Source organism: Acomys russatus, chromosome 25 (genome assembly GCF_903995435.1).
Source record: "Acomys russatus chromosome 25, mAcoRus1.1, whole genome shotgun sequence".
Lineage (NCBI taxonomy): Eukaryota > Metazoa > Chordata > Mammalia > Rodentia > Muridae > Acomys > Acomys russatus.
This window is the reverse complement of record NC_067161.1, coordinates 22,764,200-22,774,852: the sequence shown is the minus strand read 5'-3', so window position 1 is coordinate 22,774,852 and position 10,653 is coordinate 22,764,200. Positions and strand designations below refer to the sequence as shown.

The 10,653-nt window shown below is 41.2% G+C and overlaps 1 non-coding gene across 1 annotated transcript; it reads right to left on the bottom strand.

Annotated features, from left to right (window-relative positions):
• Positions 1-791: 791 nt before the first annotated feature.
• LOC127208870 (small nucleolar RNA SNORA17) lies at positions 792-923 on the bottom strand. Its single transcript, XR_007833137.1, has one exon. It is a non-coding gene; the product is annotated as a small nucleolar RNA SNORA17 (small nucleolar RNA).
• Positions 924-10,653: the final 9,730 nt, after the last annotated feature.

Here is a 10,653-nt window from a genome sequence, read left to right as displayed (position 1 = left end):
ACTTCATGGGAGATGAGTGGTAGGGCCTTACTCATAACTCCCACAATGTGCATGCCCCTCTCCTGAATACTGCAGCTGGATAGGGGCAGCTCTCGGCTCTTATGCCCCTATGGCCAGCTCTCCCAGAATGGCCAGGTGAGAGGTGGGGCCAGTTCTGCAAATTCCTCAGACATCAAACATGCCCCGGAAACAGACAGACCCCTGTTAATACAGGGACATGGACTCAGGCGTGGCCCCCAGTGGCAGCACAGAGTAGAACCCCATCACGGTCCCAGCCATCACCAGCTACTCACGTCAGGCTATTCCTCACTACTCTCGAGTTTCCAGTTCCGCCTCTCTTCATTTTGCCCACATCTTCTGTTTCTTTCTCTCTTTCATTTCTCTACCACTTACTAGATCCTTTTTGTGGGTCCCGGGGTCTCCGAGTGTCTCAGGGATCATCTCAAGAGAGGTCTCAGAAGTGCTATGCCCTGCTGGTGCATTATGGGTCTGGGCAGGGGTCATCTCGGGCATGGTCGGCCTCCCCAGGCCTGTGAGGCTCCTCACTGGTGGTCCTCTCAGGCTAGCCTCTTGTCCATGCACCATGGTGTCAGTCTAGTAATCTCAGCTCGCACCTCTCCTGGCCTGCCCGAGTGACCTCATGGGAGGATCTTCTTCTATGGTTCATTCCTCCTAGGGTCCTCAGTCCAAGGCTGGGTTCTTTTAGTCTCTGGCTTGCTCCTAGTCTGTGTAACCATAGGGGCTTGTGTGGTACCCGGCTGGTGGTCCTCTGGGGCTTGCTTTTTACAAGGAGTGTTAGACTATGAATCATTCAGATGTTCATAAGTAAAAAGACTGGGATACACATAGCCTCTCTTCCCCTCTGCCACCCACTGACTTACATGTGACACAGCAGTCATACCTGCGACGCTTCTAGGGACAGGTAGGAACATTTTAACAGAGAGATTTTTAGCTCAAGTGGCTCCTCCTGGCAGTGTGTCCTGGATTTTTCCCACTGCATCTTGCTGCTTCCACCAGCAGTTGCCTCTGCCATTTTATTCGTGTCTTGCTTCTTCTTGACTGCAGGCCCCCTCCCCCGAAAATATAAGCCAGCAGATCATGCAACAGCTCTTTCTGCATCAGCATCCTCTGTTGCATATTGTCAGTACTCTGACAGTAAGCTCATCCCCGGGAAGCAGTGAAGCTGGACAGCTAGAGGCCAAGAGACCTGGTTGAAATGGCTTCCTCGAGGATGGGCACTAGCTGGATGGCATTGTCACAGTTTTTCAGAGCCTGGTGGGGAAGATCCTGTAAGGGCTGCATCTGGTGGTGGTTTGTTCCTCAGCAACAGCAGCAGCAGCAGCAGCAGCAGCAGCAGCAGCAGCAGCAGCACCATACTTCTCAAACTGGTTCCTTTTCTTAGCTTCCAGAGTCTGGGCTGTGAGATATCTGGCTGGTACTGTTTCCTCCTTTCATCATCACGTGGGCAATTCCCTGATGGTATGTTCTACAAACACAGTCTAGTTCGGTTGCTGAGGCAGATTTGATGAACTAGGAATTCTTGAGCTCCTGGTCATATTTCCTGGTTTTCAGTGAGTTCTGGCACAGGGTTGTGGGAATAATATTTGTCAATCAAGGTATCCCTGAACTCAGGAGCATAGTGGCTACACCTCACCAGGGTGAGCCTTAGAAGTCTGCCTGCCTCACTCCCAGGCAAGCCCAAACCTACACCAACATCACTCTGCTTTCAGTGCAGAGGCAGCCATTTGGGGCTGCTGCTAGGATTTCAGAGAACTGCGTACTGAGGGAACATTACAGGAAGAAGCATGAAAAAGCACCGGAACTTCTGGTATCTGACATCGGATAAGACCTTTATAAAGCAATGTCTTCAAATCATTTGGAAAACAGCTAATATATATATATATATATATATATATATATATATATATATATATATATATATATATATATTGCATAATTTATGCATATATTGCATAAATATAATTAACATAAGGAAGCCCTGCTGGATGTGGTAGAAAAGTACTAAGTTATTTGTTCAGTTATGTCATGTCTAACAGGTAACCTCATAGCCATTACTAACTTTTCTTAACTTCAGTTTTATTTGAATTTATAGCCCATCAAATGTTCTGAGAGACATGTTTTCATGATATATATGGAAGAAGTTCTGTACTACTCATCATGATTATAATTCTTTACTCTGCTTAGAAAGGAAAAGGAGCTAGCATTTATCTGTTGAGCACAAGCCAGGCTTGGCATTCAACAGTCTTGCCAAGAACTCAGGGCCAGCTGTGGCACTCCTGTTATTCTGGCCAAACCAATGATAAAGCTGATGGTGAAAAGTTGCCTAGCAAGATAATCAACCAGATAGTCAGTTTCCCAGTATGATGAAGATCTTTAGCAGAGCAGGCACTTAGTAATAATTACAGGCAGATTGTCTGGAGTGGGAAGGAGTAGAAGAAAGAGCAAGAATTTGCATCCATTTCATGAAGACTTCACAAGAAGAAGAAGAAGAAGAAGAAGAAGAAGAAGAAGAAGAAGAGCAACAACAACAACAACAGCAGCAGCAGCAGCAGCAGCAGCAGCAGAAGCAGCAACATAATTCTTAATATTAAGTAGGTAATCCCAAATCTTGTTTTGCTGTGGACTAGGTTTTGAAATGTTCTTATGTACTTGCTATTATAACTGCTTGACTAGGATTTGACTTGCACTGCCTTGACATGGTCTCTGTTGCCCATTCAATTATCACTTCTCCCTGGCAGGGCAGGCTTGCCAGGTCACAAAGGAAGAGGACATAGGCAGTCCAGATGAGATTTCATAGGCTGGGGTCAGATGGTAGAGGAGGACTAGGGAAGGTGAGGGATGGAGGGAGGGTGGGACCAGAAGGAGATGAGGGAGGGGACTACAATAGGGATGTAAGATGAATAAATTAAAAATAAATGAATTTAATGAAAAAGAATTAACATGTATTGGGAAAATAGCCTCTTATCATTGAGAAAACAATAAGACATAGAAAGCTATTGCTTTAGTGTATCAGACCACAATCTTTATAGGCTACAGCTTTGTTGCTTGGGAAGCTCAGATAATAGACAGACCTATTTAATTTTCTTGACTGATCTAAACCTTGAGTAATAACCATTTGAACATTTTCCTTATATGTTTATTGACCTATTATTTTAACTAGATTCATCCTTTTTTCTTTTTTTAGGTTGGGAGGAAGTAATGACTTTCTGAAGTGTAATTATCTAGTGTGAAATAAGGCTTTTATTTATTATATACTTAATTATTTATAGAAGTGTTTCTGTATTAGATTTTGAAATTTAGTTAGACTGTTAGTTTGTATATGCTAATGACTTTATACATTTTGATGATGTCTTTTTATGCTTTCCAAGGAAAGGTAAGCTTTATGGGATGTCTTTGCATAATAATCTGTTCATCTGCCTGGGGGAGTTGAGATCTTTTTCTGCCGACGGCACCGTAAGTAGACAACTTGATTTGGCATGTTGTTTGTATAGATGTAAATTATCATCACGAAGAAGTCTATCACTTCTCAGCCATGCGTATGCATATATGCAGACTCTCTGAAGAGGAATTTCAGTTGTCATATACAGCTTCTCTAGCTAAAGTAGTACGTGGCTCGCTAATAGCCCTTTCCTAGGAATGAGCAGTATTAAGGAGTTCACTGACATTTGATTCATAACTTCACCTAGGCTAAGGACGTTGGGTGATTGGAATTGCAAGAAAATTTAAGCAGCCCTTATGAGTGTTAGATCTGAAGAGGGATTCTACTAAACACCGAAGGAACTCGACAGAGCTTTGAGCTTCAGTTATTGTTGAAGGGCATGCCTCTAGCAACTTATTTCAGATTAATCATATCCTGTATTATCACCATCTCCCAAACTGGTTAGGTTATGGTCCTGTGGGCCTGTGATTTGGAGTGTTACATAAATATCGTTTTGTAATGTCCACTTGATGGTATTGATAATAACTGCTGTGGAGCATGAAGTTTCTCCATTGCTATTTGTGGCTTATTATGGGTGCTGTAGTTGAAGTCACTGTGTTCCCAATGTCCTGTGTTAGCGTAAGCATTTCTGAGTTCCATTTGACCATTTTGAAAGACACAGGAGTTGCTAGGCTCTAGGCAGCTGTCCAGAAAAGAAGGTTGTTTACTGTTCTCGTTATGTCATTCCCCCTCTTTTTCTTCTAAGATTTTCTATGTGAGGATTTGCTGCAGCACATTTTTTAATCTTAAAGGCTCTGGTTTCTTCTGTGACTTGGAAATAACAGTGATAGTTATCTCCCAGGGTTGTTGTGAATATTAAGTCCACAAATGATGGTAAGATGAGATGTAAGTCTGCTGTTAAATAAATGCCATCCAATTACGCTATCTTTAGTCCTAAATTAGCTAATAGGCTACCGAGTAACTCATATGTACTCTTTTCACAAGGGATAGTTTTAAGTAACAAATGCTCTCTGTTGAGGTTCTGTTTTTTTGTTTTTTGTTTTTTTTGAGACAGGGTTTCTCTGTGTAGCCTTGGCTGTCCTGGACTTGCTTTGTAGACCAGGCTGGCCTCGAACTCACAGTGATCCACCTACCTCTGCCTCCCTCCTGAGTGCTGGGATTATAGGCGTGTGCCACCACGCCCAGCTCTGTTGAGGTTCTGGAGAACAGATTTTAAAATATAATTATTTATTCACTTTACATCCTGAATGCACCTTCCCTCCTCTCCTCCCAGGCCCACCATCCTCCTTTCTTCTCCTTTCCACCACCCCCTTCTTCTCAAAAAAGGGAGCCCCCCCCCAACCTACTGTGGCACATCTGGTCACATCAGGATTGAACCCATCCTCTTCCACTGAGGCCAGACAAGGCCGCCCAGCTAGGGGCAAATGATCTAAATGTAGGCAAATGTCAGAGACATGTCCATGTCAGAGACAGCTCCCACTCCACTTGCTGGGGGGCACACAGAAATCAACATGCTGTCAGGGCCACATTCCCTCAGAAGTATCCAGGAAAAGTATGTCTGGCCTCTTCCTAATATGTCATAGTTCCAGGAATTCAACTATTGGTCACAGCTCAACTCTATCCTCTGATTTGCTGAGGCTGTGGTTATATTTCTTGGTGTTTTTCCTCTTTGGAAGCACCGCAAATACACTAGGTTTACAGTTCACTTCCTAGTGTAGGACCTCATCTCAACTTAATACCATCTCTCATTACTCTATTTCTAGACAGATTTAAATTACATTCTCTCTAGAAATAATGGACTTCCACATAGATTTTAGGGGGATACTATCCAATCCACAACAAAGGGGTATTTCATTCTGTTTAGTTTATTTTAGAATATTCTATACTCACTTTAAACTTGCCCATATGGGTATTATATTTTTATACCCTTACTTTTAAAAATACCTTCAACAATAGCTACTCCCAGAACTCAGTATCAGGTGATAAATATCAACCTCCAAAAGGTCCATTAATTTTTCAGAGGCCACCAATGTACCACTGAGTGAACTGGTTCACTGGGCTTTCTGAATTATGTCCTAGAAGAGTCAAACTTTTTTTTTTTCCTAAAAGAGGAAAACAGTTCAATTGTATCTGATTGTATCTGACCAGTATTTTAAGACCCATGAAGTTCTAAGTAATGGACAGGTTTCCATGACAGACATCTTTGAGGAATAGGCTATTTCTTAGTCTTTCCCCAAAGTGCTTATTGCAGCCCTGTTATTGAGTTGTTTTTTCTTTGATTTCTGTCAAAGAGAATAATTCAAGCAAATGTTACCACAGATCTTTCTATTTCTCATATATTTTTCTTATCCGATTTCAGATCTACTGATCATAAAGAGCTATATAATGAAAGAGTTTAACAAGAGGGGTAAATGAAAAGAACAGGATCACGCAGAGTCCAAAAAGGCATGATGGTCCTTTTATTTTGGCAGTGTACACAGCAGAGAGAAGTGCTAATTATCAAACCAACTCCAGGACTGCAAGAAACAAGGAGGAGAAAGAAAAGAAACTGTTCTTCAAGTGGAAGAATGTTTCAGGCTATCTCGTTTGTCAGATTGCTGAAAATTAAGTTTAGCAAAATGAGACAAGGTCAGTTGCTTGTAAGCTTTTGTACTAAAATAATCTTCATTTATTTAGTGTGTGTGTGCGTACGTGAGTGAGGGCATGCATGCATGTGTGTGTGTGTGTGTGTGTGTGTGTGTGTATGTGTGTGTGTGTGTCATGGTACATGTGTGTGGATCAGAAAACAATTTGCAGTAGTAAGTTTTCTCTTCTTCATGGGTCCTAGAGAACAAATTCAGGCCATCAGGCTTGGTGTCAAGTGCCTTTACATGGCTAACCGTTTTCGCCAGCCTAGTTTTTGTAATTTTTAAAGGTTAAGTACTAGATACATACTACAGCCTGTCTGCCTTTTTAGTTAAGTGTGTGGCAGTTATAAGTTTTTCTCACACCTCTCCTGATATAACAGGAGAGTCTTCTCACAAATTCAGAGCGCTTCCGGATGACAGCTCTTCTGACTCCTGCCTATGAAGACCTCACATTTTGTTCTTGGCCTTGCCTCCATTTGCTTTGCTCTCTGGGTTTTCATGCGAGTGTGGGATAGTTTGGTAGGCGACAAACTGACACCCAATCCCTGGGTGAGTTTTACCAGCGACCTTTATAATAGTGAGCTCTTGTACCACCTATTTCAGATGCAATATGGTGTACCCGGTTGCACTCTGGTTGGGTCTTACTTTGGAGTCCGCTATATTAAAACTCTGATAATCGTCAATGCTGATTATGATTATAGGATTTACCATAAAACATGCTAAAGGTTAGAGGACCCAATTCCTGGATGATTGCTGCAAGGAGAGGGCATTGTGACATGTCTGTGGAAGGTTTTGCCCAAGGCCCTCTATTACTCTGGGAAACGCTTATTTTATTTTATTTTAGTCTCTTCTAGTCACACCTGATCTTGGTAAGATTTCTTTCCCCCTGCTTTTGGCCAGGCTGCCATGCTTTACATCATTAACCCTACACTCTAGGGAACTGATCCCCTGACAGCATCTTTGATATTAGATTAGGTTCCTTGCAGGCTGCATTTAATTGACTGTGCTCCTAGCGGGGATAGTGGGCCCTGTTCCCTCTCTCTACTTTGCTTGGCCACTCTTATTTAGCAGCTGCTTGCAAATTCACTGTGCCTCAATAAGGGAGGATGTGCAGAAGATAAAACAAATACCTATGATTCCGAATTCACTTTTTTCCTTCTAATAACATGTCTACTGCTACACCTGTCAGTGAGCGCCTTTATTCTTTGTGAATCTTCTTCTGCCATAAGAATGTGGCTGCTTTCCTCTCATGCCCTTCATGCTGTACGTTACCTAGTGTTTTTTTTTTTTTTTTGAAAATGAAAGATGAGAAAGCAATGGTAATTAAAATACAACTTCTTTCCCCTTCACTCAAAAGCTTCTACTTCTATTTTTAAATGTTCGCAAGCTCTAATTTTTTAAAATGGCTTTCACATTTTGAACTTTTTTTGTTGTTGATTTTTTTTTTTTTTTTTTGTTCTGCGGCGATTAAAGGAATTAAAGTCCTGTGGTTTCCTGAAAATATGAAGTGATGCTTGTTCAGTTTCAAAAGTTGAAACATGGAGATACATAACATGAAGAATGGAAGTGGCTTCTCAGTTCCCCCTCTCTTTTCCTTCTACAAAAAAAGAATATTTATTTTGGTCTGTAAGCTTCCTAATTATTCTATTTTAGTGACAATATCGTTCTCCTCAGACTGATGGTGTAAATTTGGGTAATGAGACTTAAAGCTCATTTCTATTCTTTCTCTAGGGCAGATCATGAAGTTCTTGGGCAAAGACTCTGGTGTCCAGTTTGCAATGGATTGAGATATTTAGAGTCTATCCAAGGCAGAAATCTATCTTCTAACTTCTTTTCTTCCCTCCAACTTGCTTTGAGTTGCTATGTGTGTTCAGATACCTAGCACGTGATGTCACAGACTCCAGGTGTTCCCTTGTTTGCTCCTTTATCCTCAATCATCTGATATATATTCCCTTGAGATGGCAGCTCAGGGTAAGGCCCACAGGTACATGGAGTTTGGGCTTTGGTACTTACTACTTGGGTGGGCCTGGTGACATGGCCTCATCTTAAAAGCAGAGACAGTGCTGATGGCTGATAATTTAGTATGGATAATAAAACACTTCTGAATTCTTCTTTCTGACACATTATCCTTAGAGTAAGGCACCAAAGTGAAGGACTCTGACTAGGTAAACTGAAGTTGGAAGAAAGAGAGATCCCTTAAATGTATCAAACTCTAGATAGATTCTGAACCTGTTGAAAAATTTAGAAAATTTCAATGTCCTACTCAAGTCCAGAGATCTCCACTAGGGATGAGAAGATCATGCTAGGACAGGAGCTGACCCAGGCTGGCCAACGAGCCAGGTTCAAGGCTTTTGTCGCAAATTGGGGACTACAGTGGTTATGTTGGTCTTGATGTTAATTGCTCCAGGAGGTATCCTCTACCATCCAATGGGTCATCATCTTGGCCAAACTTCCTGTTGTCCCTACATGCAGAGACTACTGGGGGAAAAGACTGGCGAGTCCTACACTGATCCCTGTAGGGTGATGGGCCACTATGGTGCTATGCAGGCGGATCTCACTCCTGCCCCACAGGAACTGGCATTGCTCTGGTCCTGTGCTCAAGAACCTGCTGCTGTTGGCCAGTATGGGTGACTGCTGCACTTCAGCCAGGTGCTGCACTGCCACCCTGGGCAACTTTGCCAAGTCCACCTTTGATGCTATTTCTAAGACCAGCAGCAAACTGATTTCTGACCTCTGGCAAATGTTTGTGTTGACCAAGTCTCCTTATCAGGAATTCACTGATCATCTTGTGAAAACCCACATCAGAGTCTCTGTTCAGCAGATCCAGGCTCCAGGCTCCAGGCTACCACATAAAGGTTTTTATATAAGAAAAATAAAATGAATTAAGTCTTTTATTTTGAAGCCATAGCTTCAGGTGAAATATCAGCCTCATCCACCCAATGTTCAGCTTTCTGCACTGACAATGCAAGAATAGGCAAAAGGATTCTGGAGATGGATTTCACTTTTTGTTTTGTTTTGTTATTGTTTGGCACTTTTGTTTTTCTTTCCTTTTTTATTTTAAGACACCAAGATAAATGGGATCTCTGACTCTTTTTCTTTGAGTTCTTGAGATTAAAAGCTGTTTAATTTTATTAGACAATTTGGATGAGCTAAGAGAAATAATGGACAGAGCTGAAAATGGTTAATATAAAGCCCTACTGATTACTATGTGGCTCCTGCCATGCCTGTAACCATGAGCATTAGAAGATGGTTGTACTTAATATGCACAATTTTGGCATTTTAGGGGATTTTTTAATTTATTCATTTTCTTTCTTTAGTTTTGTTTTTTTCTTTTCTTCAAATCTCACACGATTATTGTCATTCTTCTGAAATTGAATGTTATCACTTGGTTGTGTTAATCTCCCTTGTATTTAGTCTGTGGTGATGTCATTAATTCCACAAAGCAATGGCATTGACTTCCCTGAACTGTGGACAAGATAAATGGTCCACTGACAAACAATAATCTTTAATTAGCTCCCCAAAACAAATCTCTTTGTTACACTTTGTCTTAGTTCGTTTTCATGCTATTGTGACAAAAACACTTGACCAGAGCAACCTAAGGGAGGAAGGGCTCATTTCATCTCTCAGTTAAAGACCATTATTGGCAGGAGATCGAGGCAGCAGAGGCTCGAAGGATCTGGTTACCTTCACCTCATGATCGTAAGAGGAGAGCTATGAATTCACTAGTGCTCCACACTAGTGCTCCACTTGCCTTCTCTACTATTCACTGGCCTAAGGAATTGCACCACACACAGTGAGTGGGCTTTTGGTCCTCACTTAAAGTAATCAAGGTAATGTCACACAAATATATCAAGCAGACCATTTTCAGATAGTTCTAGATTTTGTCAAGCTAAGAATTAAGACCAATATCCACAAGCCTATTGATTTTTTTTTCCAGTTTCTAAGTTTCCACGGTGTTGAAAACCTGAAGAATTATTTTTGTTGAGGCTTTATTGGAGGGTCACTCAACTAGAATTATACAATTTCATGTTTTAAATTATTTTCCCAATTAATAGTACAAAATCTAAGAATAGGCTAAACATCTTTACGCTTTGTACTATTAGAAAACTTTGTAATTTATTCAAATAGATTCACTTTATGCCTATTATTTGCCAAGAATTATATTAACAACAAGAAGAAATGATTTCCCTGCCCTAATGAAGTATTTCTATCAGTGGTAAAATCAGAAAGTAAATGAGAAAGGAAATAATATACTTTTGGCAAATACAAATGTTAACTACAATGTCGTATAGAACAATAAAGTTTATTAAAAAACAGGAAATAATATTTGACCATAAACCTGCAAGAAATTAAATACTGCTTTATGTAAAAGCTTTGGATCATCAGAAGGAGAGCGCATAATACCAAGATAGGACAGAATTTACTGTGCTCATAGCAGACCCTGGAAGACCAGGGGTTGGAATGTGGTGAGTGAGGAGGGGTTGGTGATACTGAAGAGCCAGAGTGACTGCTGTAAGTCAGATTGACCACGGTTCTGTAGACCATGGTGGACTAACCTTTTCTTCC